This window comes from Dromiciops gliroides, chromosome 1 (assembly GCF_019393635.1).
Source record: "Dromiciops gliroides isolate mDroGli1 chromosome 1, mDroGli1.pri, whole genome shotgun sequence".
NCBI lineage: Eukaryota > Metazoa > Chordata > Mammalia > Microbiotheria > Microbiotheriidae > Dromiciops > Dromiciops gliroides.
In genome coordinates, this window is record NC_057861.1 from 310,873,107 (window position 1) to 310,898,822 (window position 25,716).

The window sequence follows — 25,716 nt, forward strand, 5'->3', positions numbered from 1 at the left end:
GGCCTATCCTTTTAATGGTAATATTTTTTCAGTGACACTGTAAAGCTGTGAAAAATATACCACAATTTCTGAAGAATTGAAGTCATATATATTTTAAAGGCAATGAAGAAATTCATGGTAAGCATGAATTGACTATAATAACAACCAAGAATTACATAAGAGAATTAGCATAAATTATTTCATTGCAAAACCATATGAAAAAAAATGGACCTGAACCAGTCATGCAACAATAGTGTGACAAAAGCAATAGGCAGCGTAGATCTACATGAAAGGTTAAAAAAAATAGAGTGAGCGCATAGTGTAAACTCCCTATGAATGATTTAAAGAAAGGCACGGATAAGCATTTGAATTTATATTGTTGGAGGTAGTACCCTTCCCCATGGAATTGTAAGCCAATTTAAGTATAGAAAAAAAAACTTTAACAACTAGTTCGACTGGAAAAAATTGGGGTCCTGAAAAGTCTTTAAGAACAAACTGAGGTATGGGGGTAGCTAGGTGGCTCAGTGGACAAAGCACCGACCCTGGATGCAGGAGGACCTGAGTTCAAATTTGACCTCTGACACACTAGCTATGTGATTCCATCCAAGTCACTTAACCCTCATTGCCCCACAAAAAAAAAGAAAGAAAAAAACAAATCAATGAGCAAAAGACAAAATTAGAAAGAATTTTTAAAAAGCAGACATAAATGTACTCAACCATTCTTATTGGTACTAGGGAAACACAAGTTTATGGACTTCAGAGATATGACAACAAGACATGATCGGCCTTCAAGGAGGCACTGATTGGCAGAGTGATTAAATTGAATTTAGAAGTTAAAAAAAAAGAAAAAAATTTAAATGAACATCAAGATCAAAATAACTGATACTTTTAGGTGAAAAAACAGTAGAAATGACTAATGTATAGTCATATAAGCTACTTTTTCAAGAGGGAATTTTGAAGCAAGTATGCAGACTAAAAGATGGTTTCAATTCATATTTTTTTCAATATAGCAAATACATGTTTTCTAATGAATTATAGAGAAACAAATTCAGAATATTAGCTGTCTGCAACTAAAGAAGTTGTTCAATCTGAGTAGGTAACGTGGGGTAAAAAGAAATTCTCTTGAATATGAATTTCATTAGTAAACATGAAAAGGATGGTATAACATTGAAAATTTTTTGTAATGAATTTTCATTATAGTAACATGGTTGTCCATATATTTTATCATATATATTTTTGAAAATGTTGTCTATTTTGGATGAAATATCTTTTCATCTGGATTTTTCTGAAATATCTTAAAATATAGTTGATGGAGCTAGGACAACTCTCTAGTTTTAATACTAGAAAATACTAGTTTATAGGATTGTAAATCATCATCATAGATACAGAGCTGAAATGGACTTTAGAGGTCATATGGTACACATCCATTTTACAGATGAGAAAACCTCGGCCCAGAGAAGTAGTGACTTGCTTGCTTCAGAGGCTGAGGCATAATGTGAATCTAGGTCATTTGGTATCAAATCCAAAGCTCTTTGTACTGTTCTGAAAAGAAAATTACCTGAGGTCCGGACTTGGATAAAGCAGAATATATTTCATATTTTGGGGAGGAATCTAGCTTTTTTCACTAGAAAATTAAATTATAGAAGCCTTAATATAGTTACCTCCTCTCTCAATCTTCCTTAATTTAAATAGCATAGATATTTCTCTTTATTTTTCTATTCTATATTTCCTATTTTTAAATTATCTATCTTAGACAATATATTTAGATGCAAAGAAAAGCACAATTCAATGTCATTGTTATGCTATTGATATTGGACATAAAAGAATAATTTTAATAGTCCACCAGAAATTTTATTTACAGATAGATATAAAATTGCTACTGTGGAAAAATAAAGAACCAGTTGGATTTTCACACCACGCCCTGCTCCCTCACAGATGATGACTATCTAAATCCCTCAACTTGGGTCTTGTTCCCACCACCATTTCCTCAACTAGTTTATTTGATTTGATTTCCCTGCTATATATCTAAAAAAACCCCTATGCTTGTGCTTTGTCTGTGGGTATTTCCCTGTGCTCATGGTATATTTTATGATTCTACCATTCCTCCTCACATGTACTTTCATTAGTTTCTGGAACAACAGGCTTAGGTAGCTGATGACCCTTTCGAACTTCTCAGAGCTGGTAAAGAATGAAACAGGAGTCTATGCCCAGATCAGGGACTGACAAAAGGAACATCAATAACTACAAATGAAAAAAAATCTGAAATGATTTATGGTTATTTGGCACCTGTAGAATGTTTTTTATATGACTAGAAGAAATTTTGAGAGTTCATTTAATCTTCTGTCCTCTTTTCAAGTGAGACAAATCTTATTTATAATAGCCATACAAGGTTCTACTTTATTAAAAATTATTTTGCAGAACATGTAGACTAGAAATGAAGACAACAAATACTTTTGAGGAAAAATCCAACAAGTTCAGTTATCTAGAGATAGCCAGTCTTCTTGAGAACAGGAGCCAGACCTTTCTCTGCCTCATCACTTCCCATCTAGTACTATGAATGTCCCCTGAGGAAAGGTGGCAAGTGATCAGGCCAGGTCAAATTGCATTTACACCAGCAAAAGGCAATTGCCATATCCTGCTGATGATCTGATCTACCAACAGCAAAATGGAGAAACTCTGGTACACCTGTTTCTTGAAAGAGGAAAGTCTGTGGAGAGTACGTTCTTTCTTCTGCTGTACAGGTCTGAATTCCTTCCCCTCCAGCTTTTGGAGGGGAGAAACATAGTGAAATGAAGACTCTCATTTGACTATCTGATCATGTACCTCATGGGCCAGACTTGTCTTCTGCCCAATCTCTAGTCTCGTTTGAGAAAAAGAGTAATTCCTTCTTCTCAAAGATGGATATTATCATCTCTGTCTATGCCCTACACATCCCAGTGATTCTGATCCCTGTAAATCATCATCCAAGGCCTATTCCCCCTTGATCCCACTATATCACTTGATTTCTTCCATTCATTCCCCTCAACCCTCATACCCCAAGGTTCAACCTTAACATCACCCTAACCTACTGTGCCATCTATAGACAAGAAACTTCCCTTCTTCCTAAATCTTTACTTCTCCTACTCCTTCTATGTTCTGGCTATTACTGAACCTGGTTCCCCATGATGACACAGCTTGCCTGGTCATGCTTTACATTACTGACCATTCATTCTCTTCCAGTAATTGTTTGAGATGGCAGAGTTGGAATACTCTTCGCTCCCCATTGCCACTTCCAGGTTCTTCTCTTACCTCCCTCACCCAGAAACCTGTCTTCCTTTGAATTTCATTCTATTCATCTCTACTACACCCCCCCCCCCAAAAAAAAAAATCCTGGTTGATGTTGTCTACAGATTTCTAGGTATATCCACTTCCTTCCTCAATGAGTCTAGTACATGGCTCATAGTTTTTCCCTCCTCCCCTGTTCCTGCTTTCATTCTAGAAGACTTGAATATACATATTGACTCTCCTTCAGACACCCAACTGCTCAATTCTTCTACCTACTCACTTTGCATGAATTATTCCTCCACCTCACCTCAACCACACAAGTGAATGTTCACATCCTTAGCATCTTGCCATTGCCCACAAAAGGTTTCACCTCTATGATGAAGAAATCTAAAATACCTTTATTTTACCATAATATATTGACTTTCCACTTCTCCCTTTGCTTTTCCTTTTGAAACTCTATACTTAATCTACCTCTAATCTCTTGACTCCTTAATCCTCTTCCTGGCTATCTCTCTTGCATTAGTCCTTCTTTCCTTTTTTCCCCCCATATTAACCCCTTGCTAAAGCACTTCAACCATATACTGTCACCCTTTCTTGTATCGCTAACCCACTTATCATTTCACTGAATATTCCTTACTAAGCTTTGCATCACTTCCACTACTGGATGCTTTTGCTCCTACTCAAGTGCTGGTGAGAAAAGGTAGAGAAGGATCTTTTTCCCTTTTGAGTCTTGATCATGAGTTAATTTGCAGAGATAGCATTCAGGGATGTGAAAGAGGTTAAACAAGAATCTTCTCACCCTGGTTCTACACTACTCTTACAGTTTTCCTACTTGGAGTCTGAGATGATTTGAAGGGGACCAGTCTAATAATCCAGGGATATGAATAGGATTCCCAAGGAACTTTGGACAGTAATTCAGTTTAGACTATGAACCCTGACAGGCAGTAGGAAAAAATGAAGTTCTAAAGACTTTCTTTTTTTTTTATTTAAATTTTATTTTTTTAGGTTCCACAGTTTTTTTTTTTAATTTGGAGAGCATTTTCCATCATGAGTCCTTTGGAACTATCTTGGACCACTGTATTGCTGAGAAGAGTTAAGTCTATCACAGTTGACCAGCACACGATGTTGTTGATACTATGTACAATGTTCTCCTGGTTCTGATAATTTTACTCAGCATCAGTTCATGTGAGTCCTTCCAGATTAATCTGAAATCACCTCACTCATCATTTCTTCACATTGATTTTTTTTTAAACTTTGTGTTCTAAATTTTCTTCCTCCCTCCCTTTTCAACCCTCGCTATGGAATCAAGCAATTCAATGTGTCATACATGTGCATTTATGCCAAGAATCTTCACATTAGTCAAGGTGAGAAAGAAAATAGAATAACTTTAGAAAGAGGAACTAGCAAATAAAATTATATTTCAATCTGTATTCAAATACCATCAGTTCTTCCTCTGTTGATGGTTTGCATTTTTCATACATCCTGATATCATCCTGCTCATCATTTCTTTCACAGTTACTATTGCTAACTGTATTACCCTCCATACTATTCCCTACCCTTGATATTTACTCCATTTTCTATCTTCTTTCCCCCTATTCCTCCTCAAAAGTGTTTTGGTTCTTACTTCCCCCTTCCCCAATCTGCCCTCCCTTCCTTCACCTCTCTTCTCCTTTTTCCCTTTCCCTTCCCACTTTCCCTCAGGGCAAAATATATTACTATTCCCATTTGAGTGTTTATGTTATTCCCTCTTTGAACCAATTCTGATGAAAGTAAGGCTCACTCACTCCCCCAATCCTTCCCCATTTTCCCCTCCACTCCATAAGCTTTTTCTTATTTCTTTTATGTGAGCTTCTTTACACCCTTCTACCTCTACTTTTCCCTTTCTTCCATTGCATTTCTCTTCCCCCTTATCTTTATTTTAAAGATGTCATCATGGGTCTGCTAGGTGATACAGTGGACAAAGTACCAGCCCTGGATCCAGGAGGCCCTGAGCCCAAGTCCAGCCCCAGACATAAGCCACTCCATCCTGCCTGCCCCATAAAAATCATGCACAAATGCTTTACAGATACCATCCCTCCATATTCAATTCACACCTTGTGCCATCTGTCTATGTATATTCATTTCAGCTGCCCTAATACTGAGAGAGTTCTTATGAGTTGGAAGTATTATCTTCTTATAAATAATTTAACCTTTTAATATCCCTCATGATTTCTTTTTTTTTTTCTGTTTACCTTTTTATTATTCTCCAGGGTCTTGTATTTGAAAGTCACATTTTCTATTCAGTTCAGGTATTTTCATCACAAATGCCTGGAAGTCCCCTTTTTAATTGAAGTTCCCATTTTTTTTCCCTGAAACATTATACTCAGTTTTGCTGGGTAGGTTATTTTTGGTTGTAGTTCCAGTTTCTTTGTCCTCTGGAATATCATATTCCATGCCCTCTGGTCCTTTAATGTAGAAGCTGCTAAATCCTGTGTTATCCTAACTATGGCTCCACAGTATTTGAATTCCTTTTTGCTAGCTGCTTGTAATATTTTCTCCTTGACCTGGGATCTCTGGAATGTGGCTATAATATTCCTGGAAGTTTTCCTTTTGGGATCTCTTTCCAGAGATGATCATTGGATTCTTTCAATTTCTATTTTACCTTCTGCTTCTAGAATATCAGGGCAATTTTGCCTGATAATCTCTTGGAAGATGGTATCTAAGCTCTTATTTTGGTCATGGTTTTGAGGTAGTATAATGATTTTCAAATGATCTCTCCTGGATCTATTTTTCAGGTCAGCTATTTTTCCAAGGAGGTATTTCATATCGTCCAGAAGAGGCCACTGGCACTGAAGATTCGGAGGTGTCTGTTCCTGGGTGGGTCCAGGCCACACGCTGAGCTCCTCTTTCAGTCTGATCAACAGGTGATCTCAATTGCCATTTCTGGCTGGAAAACAGTCTCACTTTGTTCTTATGTGAGTTAGGCTGCTTTGGGTTCTGTTTTTTTATGGCATTATTTGGGAGTGAGTGGATAGATTTCTTGGGAACTAGTGGGAATCACTGCTTCTCCTCTGCCGTCTTGGCTCTGCCCTCCAAGACTTTCTTAAAAGTACTGGGGTAAAGAGAACTTTTTCAACTACCTTGGCATCCTATGCTTGCCTTACAAATCAATTCAGTATCAAGACTGAAAAGGTCATGGTAGAGTTTTCAGGGTTCATGATGTTTGGGCCATTTCTGAACAGACACAAAAATCACAGCAATCTTTATGTCAGAAAACCTACTGGCCTTAATTGCTGAGATTCCTATGAATGAGGTTGGTGGAGGAGGTAAAATTTTTGCAATGTATTCAGTATATTATGTTAGGTATAGTATTATTTGAGTATTTATGCAGTATTCTATAATGTTGAGATTCTTGTATTTAAGAATTTTAGAGATGGAAGGAAGTAAGAAGTTCTAAAAGTTCTGCCTCTACTTTGATACATTGAGGGAACTGAATTACCTATCACTCAATAAACATTTATTAAATGCCTACTAAGCTCCAGGCACTGTACTAATTGTTAGAGATAGAAAGAGACAAGAGATAGCCCCTGTTCTCATGGTGCTTACACTCTAACAGTAAAGACAACAAACAAACATATACAAAGCACTCTGTAAACAGGAAATCATTAGGGAAGGCTTCTTATAGAAGTTGGGATTTTAGTTGAGACTATAAAGGAAACCAGGGGTCAGGAGTTTGAGAAGAGGAAGGAGGGCATTTCAGACATGGAGAACAGCCAAAGAAAATGCCTGGAGCCGAGAGAGAGAGAGAGAGAGAGAGAGAGAGAGAGAGAATCTTGTTTGAGGAGTAGCCAGGAGGTCAGTGTTGCTGATCAAAGAGTATGTTAGAGAGTAAGGTATAAGAAGCATGGGAAAATGGGGGGGGCTAGGTTATGGGCTTTGAATGCTAAATAGAACATTTTGTATTTGCTGTTGGAGGCAATAGGGAGCACTGGGGTTTATTGAGTTGGGGTGGGGGGCAGTATGGCATGATCATACCTATGTTTTGTGAAAATCACTTTAGTGGCTGGATAGAGGATAGATTTGAGGCAGACCCACCACTAGGCTGCTTGCAGTAGCGCAAACATGATGTGACAAGGACCTGCACTAGTGTGGGACCAATGTTAGAGACTAGGGCATATTCCAGAGATGAAACAGAGGTAAAATTGGCAGACTTTGGCAATATATTATATATGGAGAGTAAGAAATAGAGGGAAGTCCTGGATGACTCTTAGGGTCCAATGCAAATGAACTGGGATGTTGCCCTCTACCTTAATAAGAGTTAGGATGAGAGGTAATGAGTTCTGTTTTAGACATAGTAGACATATAGTTTGAGAAGTATGAAAGGTAGTTGGAGATGTGAGGTTGGAGGCCAGCAGAGAGATTTTGGCAGGAGAGGTAGATTTGAGAATCATCATCATAGAGATGGTAATTAAAATGATGGGAGCTGAAGAGAACACTAAGAGAAGTAGTATAGTGGGAGAAAAGAATAGGGCTCAGGACAGAAAAGTGAGTTTCTAACTGTAGTTAGAGGGCATGATCTAGAATACCAAAGAAGTGGTGTGCTCTTCCTGAGATACCATAGCCAACCTGGGGGCTTAGATGAAACTAGAATCTTGGTCTCCTAAATAAATCTGTTATATTTTTAAAATTTACCAATATGCCTTATAAATTGATGTCAGTTTTTTTTTTGTTTTGTTTTGCTTTGTTTTGTTTTCTTTTTGTGGGGCAATGAGGGTTAAGTGACTTGCCCAGGGTCACACAGCTAGTAAGTTTCCAGTGTCTGAGGCCATATTTTAACTCAGTTCCTCCTGTATCCAAAGCCAGTGCTTTATCCCCTGCACCACCTAGCTGTCCCCCATGTAATTTCTTATCATTTCAAAGACAGTACTCCCTTCACTACTGAGACTTGCACTGCACATAGTAGGCTCTCAATAAATATTTGTTGATTTAAATTATCTTTACTAAAAATATATTTTTCTTTTTCATTTTTTAGGTTAAATAGCAATCTAACTTTCAAAGCATCTTTAGAGGAAAACACAATTGCTAGAATTATTTCCTCTATTCATATGAACACCTAATATGAAGGCACTGTCAAAGCAAAGTTGTATATAACAAATAAAAGAGAGCAGTGCACACATCTGTATGTAAAAAAAATAGAATATCTATTATCCTTTTAATAGTCTAATTATAAGACTGTCCTAATATTGAATGTTTCTAAATAGTGTAAGAGAAAATATCTGCCATAGTGAGACTAATCAACAGTTTTAGAGAAATTAAAAACAAGAAGCAGCATATTCTTTGAACCAGCAAGAACCTACAAAGTATTCTCATGTAAAGGTTAAACACTGCTTACTCCACAAGCCTTTTCTATAAGTAATAGATTTAAAGGTTAAATAGATTGTTCTCTTAGGTCTTTTCTATAAGTAAGAGACTTAAAGGTTAAACACAGTTGTATGTGGCAGAGATCTCCCTTTCTTAGTGACAAGGTAAGAATAACCACTCAGTTTTCTATTCCTCTTTTGGGGGTTGGCTGGGGGTGAAGGTGTAGGGGTACTGTTTATCCAGCTAATTTGCAAGCTAAAGCTTTTGATCATTAATACCTGTTCCTGCCAGCACTGTTTGAATCAACCATTTATCTTAATTGCTAATTTATTTCTCTTTGATTGATTGATTCCTTTTGGAATGGATGGATAGATATAGATAGATAGATAACAGATAGATAGATAGACAGACATAAATGTTTTTAAAATAATGGTATCCAGGCTTCCCCGTTTTTTTTTCAGAATCCTTATTTCAGAGAGTTAGCTAAGTAGTATGGCAGACCATACTTGAAGTCATGACAGATATGAGTTCAAATCTGATTTCAAACACTTGCTAACTGTGGGATTCTGGGCAAATCAGTTAACCTCCTTTAATCTCATAACAAAAACAAACAAAATAACACTATTTTTCAAAGCAAAAATAAACTCATAAAGTGGAACCTTGGTTAATCAAAATCTCCCTGGGTTTTAGTTTTCTCATCTATAAAATGAAGAAGTTTAATTAGGTGACCTTGGAGGTCACTCCCAGCTACAGAACTTGGGTTCTGTATACTTTCTTCCACTTTGAATATAATTTTTCTACCAGTCCTGCTAAGTTGTTCCATTTTGATTGAACATGTTCTCTCTGTTAGGTTTTGCCAGTATTCATGAGTTCAGCAACTTATTGCCCAAGAGAGCAAAAGAAGAATTGATAATATAGCAGTAAGTATAATCATCAAACAAGGAGCATATTTCTCCAGTGATCAGTAGAGATGAGAAAGGCCCTAGTTGTCTCAGTAGATTTTTCCCCACTTCTAATGTGGTACAATGTTATATACACATATCTGTGAACACACACACATACATATATATATATATAATATCATATGAATATATACATACATATATTGGTATACACATACAAAACATATGTGTATGCACACATACATATTGCATTTACACACATATGCACACACAATACATGGAAGACAAGAACCTTACAGTTAGCACATAAACTATATACATAAACAGGCTTTAGGATCAGTGACTACGTCCAGAAGGAGTAGAATTATTCAACATAAAATGCAAACAATTTAACCATCCAACTCTGTTTCCAACATTATGATAAACTTTGAGGTCATGTTGGGTCCCATTTGCAAACAACCAGAGTTTCCTAATCACCCCAGAAAAGAGAAACTAATATAACACAATTGAGGAATATCCAGCAATTAAAGCTGGCCTCCATTTGGAGGATTTGGAATCAGAGGACTTGAGTTCAAGACCTAGTTGTGCCTTTTACTAACTCTATGAGTTTGGGCAAGTCACTTTGCCTTTGTATACATCAGCTTCCTCACCTATAAAAGGAAAAGTTGGACTGAATGGCTTCTAAGGCCCCTTCCAAGTAGTATGTATCACCCTATTATATGGAGGCCATGCAGAATGTCCTCATGTTGCAATGTCTTCTTTATATGGGTAGGATAATATTCTATTCTGCAATTTACTGGTCAGGGTGAATTTCCTCCTTGCTTGGATTATATATTCATTGTGGAGAATGAAGTTCAAAGAACACATCCAAAAATAGGTGAGGCCCAGAGGGATAAATCACTTGGTACTAAATCCTCTAATGACTCACATATTTTTAGTGAAAAGGGAAGGGACTGACTGTGATGGTTCTGGGCAATTCGTCCTGCCTCCTTGTAATTTCTAATTACTACTTTTATTTGCTTTCCATTATAGGTTCCAAACTACACATTAGTCAGTCAATCAATCAAGTAATCAACCAACAAATACTGATTAAACATTCACTATATACAGGGGCGTATGCTAGGCATTTTTTTTTTGGGGGGAAGGGAAGTATAAGACATTGGGACCCAGAAAATTACAGTGTAGTTTGAGATACAAACAGTATACATAAACATACATTAGGGTCACTGGCTATATCAAGAAAAAGTAAAATCATTCAAGATGAAAAGCAAACAATTTAATCATTCAACCTCTTTTGCTACATCATGAGAAACACTGAGATCATTTGACATAATTTGCAAACAGCCTGAGTTTCCTAAAGCATCACTGCAGAAAAGAGCAGCTTGCATTATAACTGGGATTTGAGAGATATGTAGGAAGTAATATTGTCCCAGGAACCATTTCTTTTTTTTTTTTTTTTTGCTTTTTAAAATTGTTCTTACAAAAAAAGAAAATAGTACCAGATGACATGTCATTCCTGAGAAGTTTACATTTTCTAAACAGTAAGAGAGGAAACAGGCTTCGAGGGGAATAATGTGAATGAAGTACGCATTTTCCAGCCGGGATAATGATTCTCTTAATTATGAGTTACTGGGCAAAATTCTGCAAAGAAATAATGAACAGACAGTGGGTAACTAAATAATAAATAGCAGCCACATTTATTCTTTAGTATTTTAAGGGGGAATGCAAAAAAAAAAAACCTCATTGAGAATATACTCTTAATATTCTTTTCATGTCTATGGCCCTCTTTGAAATGAAATCACATGACAATGTCATTTGGTGTTATGCATGCAATAACTCTTTAAATAACATCATTAACATTAGAAACAAAAGAGCTGAAACAGAGTAACTATGGGAAAGACTTCTCCATACTGATGAGCTCTGTTTCACAAAGGGTAAGATTCTCCTCTTGTTACACATATTTGACTTCCATTAGTAATAATATGTACTCATTAATAGGAGAGAGAGGAGTTGGGAAAATTATCAATAGCTCAATGCTAAATCATCTATCTCTTGTCAAATATGAAATAATTATTATTTATCATGAGATTTAGATGTTAAAAAGAACTGTCATTCCATTAGGATTGTCTGTATCTATATGCTAATTTTCAGCAGAGAATAGTGTGTGTGGGGGGGGGACTGAGAAGTCAGAAGAGTTGGGTAAAGGACCAATTCTTTCATTAACTAGGCATGTGAACTTGGGTTCTATCCCTTACACATAATAAACTCTCCATAAATATCTGAATGTAGGAATAGACTTGACCTCCCTGGCCCTCAATTTCCTAATCTACAAAATGAGGGGATTGGATTAAAATGAGCTCTAAATTCCCTGCCAACATCCTATGATTCTACATATGAAAATGATGCTAACCCACTGTCTGTAGTGATGGTTTCAATAACCCATCAACAATAATTCTTTCCTAGTCTCCCATATGATCAAAGGCAATCATTTGCAATATAACTAAACCTCTACTTCATCTTTAGAATCCTAGACAAGAAGGCATCTTCAGAGTTTCCATAGTCTATTTCCTTGATAGCGTTTTAAGGAAATCTTGGCCTCCATAACAAAAAGAGAGAGGGTCAGAGACTGAGAGAGATAGAAAGATGGAGGCAGATGCACAGAGAGGCAGAGACAACTTGGTTTTAAATTCTACCTCCTAAACATGCTGCCAATGTGACTGGTGTATTTCACAAGTCAAATGCACACAAACATGCATACAATCATATGCATACATACACATACACACATACACACACACATATATATAAACATCTATCAACATATAGATTATATTCCTATCTATCAAACTATGTATCCATCTATCTAAGGACCTAGGGAAATCTGGGCAATGTATTCAGCACAAAGATGATAGGGTACACTGAAAAGAGCACTGTCAAGTCAGAGGGACCTTCATTCAACTATCTACCCCCTATTTCTAATGTCTCTTTTTCCCTCTTTTCTTTTTGTAAGTTATATGGGAATTTATGCTGAAAGTGTGGCTATAAACAAACAACAAAGAATACAAATTATTACATGGAGGACTTACATATAAAATGCTTTCATATGAAATATTTATGCATACATATATGTATCTATGTATCTATCTATCCATACACAGAAAAATGGGATAAAACTGAACTTTATTTGGCCTTAATTCCCCATTTTTTTTTCTGTCATGTAGGCATACCATCAAAATCCAAATAAAAACGTATTCAACCATCTAGATACAAGTCCAAACACCTGGATGTTTGCCATCAGGTAGGGAAAAAAAACCACATTTAGACAGCTATCTGAAATTAATGAATGATATTCAAATGTTTAGAGTCGGTGAATTGATATGTATGTTGGGCACTGATGACCACATTCATCTTAATGTAAGGAACAGTGGGAATAACAACACTGGCGTACTTGGAAGAATTTGCATTATTTAATGGAGGCTAAACTGAATTTTCCCTGAATGATATTTAAAAAATCATTTGCAAAGCTATTTTTCTCTCTTTACATGCTACTAGCTGGGGAAAAAATATAATTGTAAGCACAGACTTTTAATATGGGCTCAATCTGTGGATAGATTTTAGGGTGTTTGTAGACTCAGATGGGTAGAAAATACACTAACCCACCTAAATTTAGCATTTCCTTCAAGTATGCATGTATACAATAAACATTATTTAGAGGAATAAACCTCACCAGACTGCCAAAAGAGTATGTCTCACACACACACACACACACACACACACACACACACACACACACACATTAACACCCCTTATCAAGGCAATTAAAACAAAGAAAAATAATACCCTCCACAATGCAAACTTATGGTGTCTTTGGCTGTTTTAGGGGAAATTTTATTTTGCTCCATTTTCTTTTGTTCTGTTTGAGTGAGAAATGGAGATTACTGAATTATTTAGATATTTGTTTATAGTAGTCACTTCACTATTTCTTCTATCATGGACATTTCTGGAATATGCTTCCAAGCACTATAGTGTAACAAAAGTGGATAGCTTGAACAAATCTCGTATCATCGTGTGGCTTATGTTATCTCCTCCTTTTCCCAAAGAGTATCGTTTCTTTCAATGTCAGTTTATTGCAAGACTCAGACTACAAAGAATGTAATTTTGTTTTTGTTGTTGGTCCTGTTGTCTTTCTGGCTTCAACACAAGGTTTCTCTGGGGATTTCAGTGTATCAAACACCAAATCTCATAGTGATGTTCTATGTCCTGAATTTGAGTAGTAGTGGGGAGGAAATTCACCTCAGAACCCAGGTTAGGAGCCTAAAATATATTATTGAAAGTTGAAAATGCATTTTATTTTAAAATATGTCAATTATAGTAACATTGCTGCTAAGCATCTGGTGAAAGTGACACTGAAACATATAAGATGCCAAACATTTGGCTGTTTCTAATTAAGACATTTGATAAGGCTTTTCTAAATAAAACGGGTGAATGAAATTTACAAGTTCAGCTAGATGTTCTGGTTTCATGTGTGATTCCACAGACAGGGCAAACAATTATCTAATGATATTATCTAATGAAGGTAGTAGATTTTTCATTCCAAACAAAAACAGACCAAATCTCAACCCCAAAAGCTTGTTCTTCAAAACCAGATTCTTTGTTACTATTTGCTTGTTTATTTCCTTAATAGCATGATCAATTTTTAAACAATTTGTTATTGATTTATTTTTATATCACCTACATTTCCCTATGTAGCACTCCTCTAATTCTTTTTAGAGAGAAAATAAGAAAGAAAGGTGCCTTCTCATCTCTTATTTGGAGCTAAGCTTGCTTATTATATTTACAAAACTTCCAGTTTCAGTGGGTTTTAAATTTTTAAAAATCATATTATTGGGGGCAGCTAAGGTGGCACAGTGGATAGAGCACCAGCCCTGGAATCAGGAGTACCTGAGTTCAAATCCGGCCTCAGACACTTAACACTTACTAGCTGTGTGACCCTGGGCAAGTCACTTAACCCCAACTGCCTCACCAAAAAAAAAAATCATATTATTGTAGTTCTGTCTATCATTTTTTATGGTTTTGCTTATTTCATTTTGCATCAGTTCTTGTGTTACCATGCATCCCCGTATATATAATATTCACCATTTCACATAGTACAGAATTAGTGCTCACTTCAGCAGCATATATACTAGAATTGGAACAATATAGAGAAGATTAGCATGTCCCCTACACAAGGATGACATGCAAATCTGTGAAGTATGACATAGTACAGTATAACATGAATAATTATCCCAATGCTTCACTCATTTGGATAGTCTTTTATAAGTATTGTTAAGAAGGGATTATATCACTAGAGGCTGTGTCAATATGCAGCCAAATAAATTTCCAGAACTTCAGGAAAGTTGTGCATTTACACCACTTGAATAATCAACCTGGATTAGCACTAAATCAATCTGGCTGGGTCACAACTAGATAAACCTATAATATGTGCTCCAGTGAACTAAAATCACCAAATTTCATATGTATATTCATTAACATTAGCTGGGGATTTTCTTCCTTTGTGTTCTAAAGAACAAAATAGCTTAAAACATATACTGAAGCACTTTTATCTTTTCAGGTTCATAATTTCAGGCCATGGAATTAGTATGTGAATTTTCTCCCTCAAAGTCCTATGAACATAAAAGTTAATGAAAAAATATATTCAGAAATACAGAACTGGGTTTCACAGTATTCAGTGTATTGATCTACACCTCATCATATACAATAAGCCACAGATAAAATACTCTATCCCCTATTAATACCTCAATAAAATCATAAATGACAATAACTGGATCTCTATAGTATTTTCTTTTTTCCTCCTCCCTCTCCCTCTCCCTCTCCCTCTCCCTCTCCCTCTCCCTCTCCTTCTCCTTCTCCTTCTCCTTCTCCTTCTCCTTCTCCTTCTCCTTCTCCTTCTCCTTCTCCTTCTCCTTCTCCTTCTCCTTCTCCTTCTCATTCTTCTGTTTGAGGTCAAATTTGACACCTACACAGTGTTTTCTTTAAAAATGTATTATAGAGGGGAGCAGCTAGGTGGCACAATGGATAAAGCACCAGCCCTGAATTCAGGAGTACTGTATAGATTACCAGGAAACAAAATTATAATGATAAACCAAGGAAGACCTTAGTTTTAAAAAAATATTTATAGTTAAAAGTATGAACATGAATGATACTAATTAATATATTTGCTGATGTTTATTCATTATTTACCTATATTAATCCAAGGTAGACTTTAACGTACCAAAACCTATCCAAAAAAAAAAAAGTAGCATGTCGTTAGGTAAGAGTACAGTGGCTTTGTCTTGTGGATAGGAAGATCTGGAATCAAGGTCTCAAAGTGACACATATAAGTGGTATGATCATGGGTAAATCATTTAATCTCTCAGTGTTCCAAGTAATTCTCTAAGACTAGAATTTTGGGGAACTGGATACAACTATGATTGGTGAATTCTTATTATGCCATGTTCCTTATATTTCTCAGGCTAGAAACTTTAGACCAGAGAACTATGAAGACCCTGATATCATGAAGTTCTCCTTGAATCATATTCCTTCAATTCAATGAACTTCACAGTGTTCCAAATACCTTCTTTACAATAGATTAGGGAACTAAGGTATAGGAAGAGGATATGAATTCTCTCAAAAATTACTGCCTTGGAAAATATCTAGGGGAATATATCTTTTCATGACCAGCCCAATGACTTCCATCTACATTAGAGTCATTGATGTGCAAACTATACTATCAATTTGGCACAATCTATCTGAATCAGAATGTCTTAACCTCTTTTGGGTCATAGAATCATTTGGTAGTCTGGTGAAGTTTATGGACACATCAGAATAATTTTTAAATACAGGCAAGAAAATACATAGAATTTCAAAGTAAACCACTTATATTTAAATGCAGTTATCTATCTCAACTGATAAACATATATCACATGCATTACATGTACCTGTACATACAAGTTCACTGGCCCCAGGTTAAGAACCCATAGGCTAACAAATGGAAGGACTGTGCTAATATCCAAACTAGGGATTTTTTCCCATGAATCAGATTATTAGCTATAAAAAAAGCTTAAAATCATAAAGGAATATACCTTTATGCATTTTATTAGTTCTCTTGCCTGAGTCTTTACTGTTCTCACATATGTGCGCTGAGATTTTTCTAAAATTACTGCGTTCTCCATAAGTGTCATTGTTTTTGATCTCATCTTTGATCCAAGGGAATTATCCATCTTTGTAAACCCTTCCTGAACAAAATTTTCATTTTATTTTCATTTATCTTGTTTAGAGAGCAAAACATAACTTAGAAATATTGTAATATAGACTTCTCTAGAGAGATTCATGCAGCTGTTAGAACCATGAATATAGATATATATCTTCTTTGCAGTGTCTAGCTTTCTTTGTATATAAATGATAAATTTAAAAACTCCCACAAAACTATTCTCTGATTTTAAAAAGAAATGTTTTATTTTAAATGAGTCTGAGTCACTTCTGCACAAATAAAACCGTTCTTTTGTTTCCAATTTGTCCATTTAAAAATAAAATATGAAACCATATCCTTAATAGCTACTGCCCCTTAGCCAAAATAAAAACTGATCTTTCAAATAGACATATTTGAAAATAATATAGATCTAAGGCACTTTGGTATTTAAGAAAAAGAAAAAAATAAACTTTTAGTGTTTATAATGAGAAAAAGTTAAGTGTGAATTTGTACAGTTATTTTTCCCAGTAGCTATGAAAATAGATTTTTCATACATATAGCATGTTCTAAAGTTAAATTTCAGAGAATATAGATGGAATCTTCATAAGTTTTATACAACTAAAACTAAATCAGTTTTTACTGCATTACTAAAATTAGGGTTTTTGTGTGTGAATAGCATGTCATGCTTGCACAAAATGCTCATATACCACTTGAACATGAATTTTTAAAAAATCCTAGCAATTTAGCACTTGGGCTTTTGGGAGATTCTTAGGGTCATTTGGCTAGAAGTTAAAGATAATGGAGTCTGTGAAAGAAATGGTAGAGGATAACTATTAATTTTAGTAAAAACATCTTTAAATTTGTTAATCTAATGGACTTTAATGGTGAGAAAAAAGTCTTAGTGAATATAAATAAAACCATGCGCTTTCATTTTCTGAATATTATATTGGTAGATTCACTAGACCACATTTGAGACAGTATATCAGAATTAATTTCAATGAAGTACACCTATTATTAATTGATCTACTGATCTATCTAAATATGTCTAATTTTCTGTAGAGAAATGATTTTTAAAAAGCAGAGGGTTAAGTAAATCAGTAGGAGGAAATACAAATAGTTCATTAGGTAATTTTACTATTAGAGGTAGTCAGGTGGTATGGTGGGCAGCTAGGGTGTTCACTAGATAGCACACAAGTCCTGGAGTCAGGAAGACCTGAGTTCAAATCCATCCTTAGACACTGACAAGCTGTGTGAGCCTGGGCAAGGTAATTAACCCTGTTTACCTCAGTTCCTCATCTGAAAAATGAACTGGAGAAGGAAATGGCAAACCACTCTAGTATCTTTGCCAAGAAAACCCCAAATGAGGTCACAGAGACTCAGATATGGCTAAAACAACTCAACAATGGGTGGTAGAGAGGATAGAACACTAGATTTAGAGATCTGAGTTTGAACTTGCCTTAGATACTTACTAGCTTTGAGACTTCATACAAATCATATAACTTCTCTCAGACTTAGTTTCTTCATATGTAAAATAGGAATAGTTAATAGTACTTACCTCATAAGTTTGTCTTGGGGATAAAACAAATTCATTTAGGTAGTCAGCTAGAGATTTACAACTCTTAAAGGGCTATATATTGTTAGCTATTATAATATTATAAATATTGATCTATGAGGTTTAGTTACTGGTGACTTCTTTTTGTTATTGTTTAAAATAAAAACATTTGTATATTCATTATTAAATATAGAATCTCATAGGTAAAGAGTCCTCTGAAACCCTCTGATGCAAAATATATCTGGAATAGGGTCTCCTCTACAAAATGCCAATATCAGGATCATAGACCATTTGAAAATCAATGAGAAGAAATCCATCTCTGGTGGGTTTTTATTACTGTATGAGGAAAGCTTTTTTTACATCTAGGCCTAAATTTGCCTCCTTACAAATTCCACCCATAACTCCATGTTGTGCCCTCTTAGACCAAGGAGAACAAGTCTTCTGATATTTTAAGACAACCATCCTACCTGCTTGTATTCTCTTCTTGAGACTAAACTCTGAAGAGAAGAAATACAGCCTACTGGAAGAAATTCTTACTTTTTTGTCTATCCCAACCACAATATACATTCTGAAAATGTGAGGTTAAAAACATGTTCTGTTCTGTTTGTAAATAAAGTTTTGCAAGCATCTGATGAGATTCTACATATAATGTGCTAAGCAGGCCACTATTAGCATTTATTATTATTGTTATGTACTTTCCAGGAAAATATTGAAAGGAAAAGAGAGAATGAGACAGAGTAAGAATAATATTACTTTACATTTATATAACAGTTTTAGTACAACACTTCATTGAATGCTCAATGAACTTCTCTGAAGTAGGTAATTTGAGGTAATATAGTAGAAAGATCACTGGATTTGGAGACAGAAGACTTGGGATCAAACCGTATTTCTACTATTTACTTCTACCTGTGTGACCTTCGCCTTGGAGTTACCTAAGCTCTACTTTCTCTAGATTTGAGTTATATATTTCTGAAACCAACAGCCTAATTCACTAATTGTTACCAAACAATTGGTATCCATTTGTAAAGTAAAGGTAAAGGTTCTTAATGGGATTTCAATGGCCAAGTTAAGAATTTTCTCAACCTTTGACAATCAAATAAATTAAGTCTAGGGATTCACACAAAGGAGGATTTTTGATGTAGTTGAATTTTGTTTGTCATCTTCTTGATTCCAGATTTACTAATATCATTTGCTATTTTTCTTAAAATGTTACATGTGTATCATGGATAAATCTGATAGATACTGGATATAGATTTCTCATTCAGTCCTATTTGTAGGTAAAATCATGAGACAGGTAAATATCATCCTGATCATCACCAACCTTCCATTTCAATGTTCTCTACTCTTTTAGTGACACCATTAATGCTAACTATGTTTCCCCAGCTCCTTCATATAGCAGTCACATAAATACTCAATTGATGGAAATGGCTACTCTGGGCCTAACTTTTTGTTAGGGCTATAAGCTTAAAGGCAATGTAAACTCTTTGAGAATACAGACTCTGTGGCATAATCCTCCATATATCTCCAATGCCTAGAATGGTATTCTTTGCTTGTAGTAGGTATCTAATAAATGTTTGATGATGTGAGATTTAAAATTGGATATTAGATCATAAATCTCCCCTACTTAACTTTTCCCTAATTTATCTCCCAGACTAGTAAATGGAAGAAGCTTCTGGTTTTCTAGATAAAGCCTTTATTGTATGATAGTCACAAGGTGATGTTGATTAGAAGGATAGGAAAATAGAAATACAATACAAATCGTCTTAAGTCTAGGCTTAGTCTATATTCCTTATAAAAACTCACCAAACCGAAAAGGCCACCTTTGGAGAGAGAGAGAGACCGTCTGTGCTGCGCCGTCAGGAGTCCCGCCAAGCAGGCAAAAAGGCCTACTCCCGTTCTCTCCACCCTGGAAGTCAAGAGCCCGGCAGGCAGTCTGACATGCGCAGCAGGCAGACTGTTCATCTCCTCCCCAAAAGGGTGGTCCTTGAAAAACTGGCGTCTTTCAGTTATCCTAACTGACTGTTAAAAACTTTCATATTTTACCACATTTCCCCCCTTTGCTTCCTCAAGAAACGGAATGTTTCCTTGATGGAACAGTAAAAAGAATATAATAACTTTTGCTGACTAATAATATGCGAACAACAATACAGAAAAGGAAGAGAGGAAAGTTTTGTCCAGAGGGGCGATTTTTTTTTTTTTAGACTTTTAAGCATTTATTAAGGAGAATAAGAATTTGGTAAAGAGAGAGAGAAAGGCCTAGATTCCTATCTATTAAAGGGAGAGCACATTTCTAGCTCCCTTCTCCGCCAGAGTCCAGAGGAAAGAGCCTGAGTCTCCTCCTTCCTCCTCTCACTAGTCCGCGTCACTTCCTGATACCAAAGAAAAGACTCCTGGTCTTGCCCTCAAAGACCTTCGCTTCATGGGCAGAACTCTTCTACAGTAAGTATCCAGCAGGTGGCGTTATTCCAATCGTTACAGTCCTTAAGGTCCCTTCGGGGTCGCCAAACTGTGAGAATGATTAGGATCACACATTTAGAGTTGAAATGGACCTCAGAGTTGATGTAGTATATACCAGAGCCCTATGTTTATTTTAAAGATGAGGAAAATGAAACCAAGAACACTTAAGTGACTCTTCTAAGGTCACACAGATAGTAAAAGACAGAATCAGGACTCCAACCCAGTTCCTCTGATTACAAATCTAGTCTTTTTAACACTATAACATGGGGCAGCTAGGTGGTACAATGGATAGAGCACTGGCACTAAAGTTGGGAGTATCTAAGTTAAAATCTTATCTCAGACACTACCTTTATGACCCTGGGCAAGTCCCAATTGCCTTAAACATTCAGGGACATCTCCAGTTATCCTGACAGATACCTTGCAACTGGACCCAGATGGTTTTGGAGGAGAGAGTGAGGTTGGTAACCTTGCACAGCCCTCCCTTACTTAAATCTAATTCACTGCAAGTCATGACATCATCCTGTTATCATGGTTTTCTTTGAGAATGAAAGATAAACCATGACAAGAAAAGATACCTCTCTGGAGATTAATGCTTACTCATAGGTAAGATAATTATATTTTAATTGACTTTCTACTATAAGTGACACTTTGTCCTAAATAAGTAGATCTAAACATGATCATTTCAGACATCAAATGTAGGGAATTCTCTTTGGGCAAGTAGGACAATGAACCCTCCTCAAATCATACCTGATGCATAGTAACTTGCTCTGCCTACAATTATAGTAAATTTGGCTCTGTTCCCATGTTTCATCTACCAAATTATACCAACTCTTTGGGTCACAACACTAACTATATTATAATCAGAAATCATTACATTAGATCTAGGTTAAGTTTAATATCATTATTTAAAATCCCATTCCTTGAAACCTAATTATATCAAAGAAAACTTCATTTAACTTCATGGAAAGAATTAACCTATTTTCACCAACAAGTGATGGTAAAGCAAGCTTCTTATTCTAAGTAGTCTTAGGTTTTGTCACAGTTTCATCTCATCTGTTAATCAGTCTTTTGTTTTAGTGAATTAATCAACAGTGGCTAAAGTAGGAGTAGGAAGACCATAACACACTGAAATAACTATCTAACAGCTACAATCAATATACAACAGGTCCCTTCTTGAAAAATAAGAAAGGGATATACTAGAAGTCTCCACATTTCTAAGAGTTTTTTGAAGGATATGAAGTTCACAATAAAATGGGATTCAATACTGTCCCTGGACAGCTTGAATCCCATAATAAATGTCATAGCCAGTTTCTAGTTTCCCATTCTGTAGTGATAAAGAGAGGCATTTTATAAAATCTGTTCATGAATCAATTTCTTATGCTTCATAAACTTTGTTTCTGTTTGACTTTCTATCACTGAACTCAACTAACATTTCAACTCTGCTTTTCCTCCAGATCTAACTGGGTATAGATTTTTGTTCTTACTTTTTTTTTCTTAGAGTGTACTTTCCTTAGTTTAGATCATATGTATTGTTAAGGTAGACACCAAAAGGAAAATTGTACTCCAAACAGGAACAGCTTGTTATAAATATATTCTTGGAATTTTCAGAAGATATAGTTGGAACAAGTTGATAGAGTACTCCTTGAGTCATTATAGTCCATTCCAAAATCTCCAGAGGCTTATTGGCAAATTCTGTTAACAATTAACTTTTATCAGATGGTATAACCAAGAGCAATAGGTAGAAATTTCAAAGAAGTAAATTTAATTTCAGCATAAGGGGAAAAAAGTCCCCAAAACTTCCTAAAAATGAGAGCTGTTTAAACATGATATGGGTTGCCTGGTGGAAGGGGTGGGGGTGGATGGTCTTCTTGAGTGCTTTTAAGGCAGCTGGTGGTACAGTGTATATAGAGAGCTGAGTCTGGAGTCGGGATTACCTGAGTTTGAACCTGACTTCAGATACTTACCAGTTGTTAATCTGGGCAAGTAACAACTATCTATTTGCCTCAGTTTCTTCAACTATAAAATGGGAATGATTATAATGCCTTCCTTACAGGGTTGTTATGAGGATTACATGAGAAAATATTTGTAAAGGTGACTAGTACAGTGCTTCATTCATAGAAGATAGAGATAGATAGATAGATAGATAGATAGATAGATAGAGCTGAATTATATGGGGGAGAATGACAAACTGTAACTCTCCCAAATTCCACAATGGTGAGTGAGCTCCAAAGCATGCTACCCTAGGAATTCATACCTGGGAAAAAGGATGAATTGATATGTAAATAATAATGAGGCTGATTGCTTCCTTCTGATATTTGAAGGGTTGGAGAGTGGAATGACCAAATGAATGTTCCATTTCTTCCTCATATGATATTATTTTCCCACATAAAACAAATCTTTATAGATGAAAGTGGAAGGACAACAAAAACAAATAAAATGAAACTGTCAGTTTCTACAGTTGTCTAGTTCCCTCAGTGATTTCTATCTATCTAATGTGTGTATATGTATATGTGTATGGTATGTATATATAATACTTTGAAAATTTTAAACTGCATATTAAAATATATGCTCACTATTATTATCTTCTTCATCCTCATTATTTTCCTAGCACCTCAGTATTCATTGTAATATAAAATCCGGAAGAAAAAGTGAAGCTTTCCTATGTGTAAAAGAAGTCTGTGCTGGAAGCAGAACTATGTTGAAGATACTTTCAAGATATCTTAAAGAGAGGAAGATACTGTGGTAAAAATTATTTGTGGTAAAGATTAATATCGCAAGTTTTAGCTGTATCATTTAGGAGGGGGCCACACCTGGCCCACCCTGAGATTACACATGCTACTGTGGTCAGAAGGAGAACTCTCCATGAGCAGCTTTTGAAGGACCTCCCCTTTTGGGGGAGGAAAGATTGAACCCAACCTGAAGGGAGGCGAGGCACTTCTGGTAGGTTAAGCTCTCAGGCACTTCCGGAGTGGGGAACACTCTCTGGCGGTTGACTGAGGTCATGGTGGTGGTGTGTTGGTTCTCGGTCTGGTGGGCTGTTCAGGCTTGGGTGAGTTAATCACAGAAAACCTTAAACTCCTTTGAACCAATTTAGGCTAAGTTTAAAGTTAAGAGCATCTAGCTGTATTTCTACTTTCCCATTTCCTTAACTTTGATTTTTTATTAGTTTCACCTTTGTTGTTTAATTAATTCCCATTTAATAAAATCTGATCCTTTTGTGAACTAAAGCTTAGAGGCTCCTTTCTTATTGGTCTGGGAGAAGTATCTAAAAAGAATAATTCAGAGGGGAGATTAAACCTAAAAAAAGGTCCCTCATAGTTCCAGGACCCCAATATTAAGGTGAGTCACCCAAATAGCTCTCAGTACATCCAATTTTGGCCCTCACAATACCAAAGAATGGGAAAAGTAAGGATCATTACCACCATTCCCAACCCATGCCTCAAGCCAAAGGTAAGGAAGAAGATATCAGCAATTTCTAGACCTATTTTCTTGTCTCTATAAGATCTTCATAATAATGGTATATGATAATGAGATTATTAATTAACTATAATCAAAAGTAAATTATTCTGATTCATTAAAGTAAAACTAAACAGTGAAACCTAAGCATAATGTACATGCTATGTTAAAAAGGAAAATAATTTATCATTAAATATAAGAAAATTACTTAAAAGTTATATAAATTAGTTTAACAGTTAATTTGAAGAGTCATTTTTTGGCACCAAAAACTAGGCACACAATGCAACTGATACACAAACCTATGATTAATAATTCATTGAGGATATTCATGAAAAATGATGAGAGGAAGTGTGCTGTAGTGGTTAATTGGCAACAGAGCTAGGAAAAGCTCACTCCAAGTTCCAATTCTTACAAACCCTTACTGTGACACCGTGGGCAAACTACTTACCCTCTCAGTGCTCTAGGAAACTCTAAAATTACAGATTGCGAAGACCTGTTGACCTTTATTATTAGTAAAGAGGAGTTTTCACATCTGGGTTTTGTTGTACCATTGAAATCACTGGTTCAATCCCTATCCCTGACTTTGATGAAAATATGAAAAGGGAGCAGGTTTGTGTACTCAATTTTCTATAGTTGATCAAATCATAACACATGATCAAAAGGAATAATGAATAGATGAATCCATTGTATTTATGGCCTTTTTCATAACATAAAAAGAATTCATCAATAAAATATCACAAATGAGTAATTCACGAGAATCTACATTTTCTTAGTAGATATAGCCACAAATCAATTGTCTGATATGTAAATCAGGAAGAGTATAGAGGGCCATGCTTGCAGAAGGTCTTAGTGAGGGTCATTAAGCTGCTCTGCACAGAGTCCAAATAGAAAAGTGATTCCCTATATAAAATGAGTTTTCTAGTTGTTGTGGTGTTTTTTTCCCTGTTTTCAAATGATTTTTTGTTTACTACTGCAAGGAGGGCTCTATGATGAGAATCATAACTATTCAAAAAAGAGCAGATTGGCAATCAGTCCAAACAGGAAAATGAAGTGAATGAATAATGTATATTGCTAAGATGACACTATGCAATTGAATAGGCAGTCATTCCATCAGCTGACCATTGTTTTTTTTTTTTTATTAGTACATATATCCTGAATACCTTTAGCTGTAGGACAACAAGGTAAGCCCAAAATGGAATAGAAAGATGAAAATGTTTGGAAAATCATACAGTAATTCTGATGATCTCAAATTGAGATCTCTCTCATGACAGACACACAGATTGTAATTTTTAGGTCACATATTCTCCTAGTGACAATCTATGTCTGTGAATTATGGAACACAATTGTGTCTGAAGATTTAAAATATCAATTGAAGTTGGAAATCAAAGGAATGTTCATCAATCGGGGAATGGCTAAACTAGCTGAGGTATATGATTATGAAGGAATATTATTGTGCTACAAGAAATGACAAACAGGACGATTTCAGAAAGGCCTGGAAAGACTTATATGAACTGTTATTTAGTGAAGTGAGCAGAACC

General features: G+C 35.6%; 1 protein-coding gene and 1 non-coding gene across 2 annotated transcripts in view; one reads left to right on the forward strand and one right to left on the reverse strand.

The window, feature by feature from the left end:
• Nucleotides 1-25,716, reverse strand: part of DCC (DCC netrin 1 receptor) — a 1,450,760-nt gene that overhangs the window by 323,860 nt on the left and 1,101,184 nt on the right. The gene's annotated exons all lie outside the window — the stretch shown is intronic.
• Nucleotides 14,644-14,750, forward strand: LOC122737607. Its single transcript, XR_006354426.1, has one exon. It is a non-coding gene; the product is annotated as a U6 spliceosomal RNA (small nuclear RNA).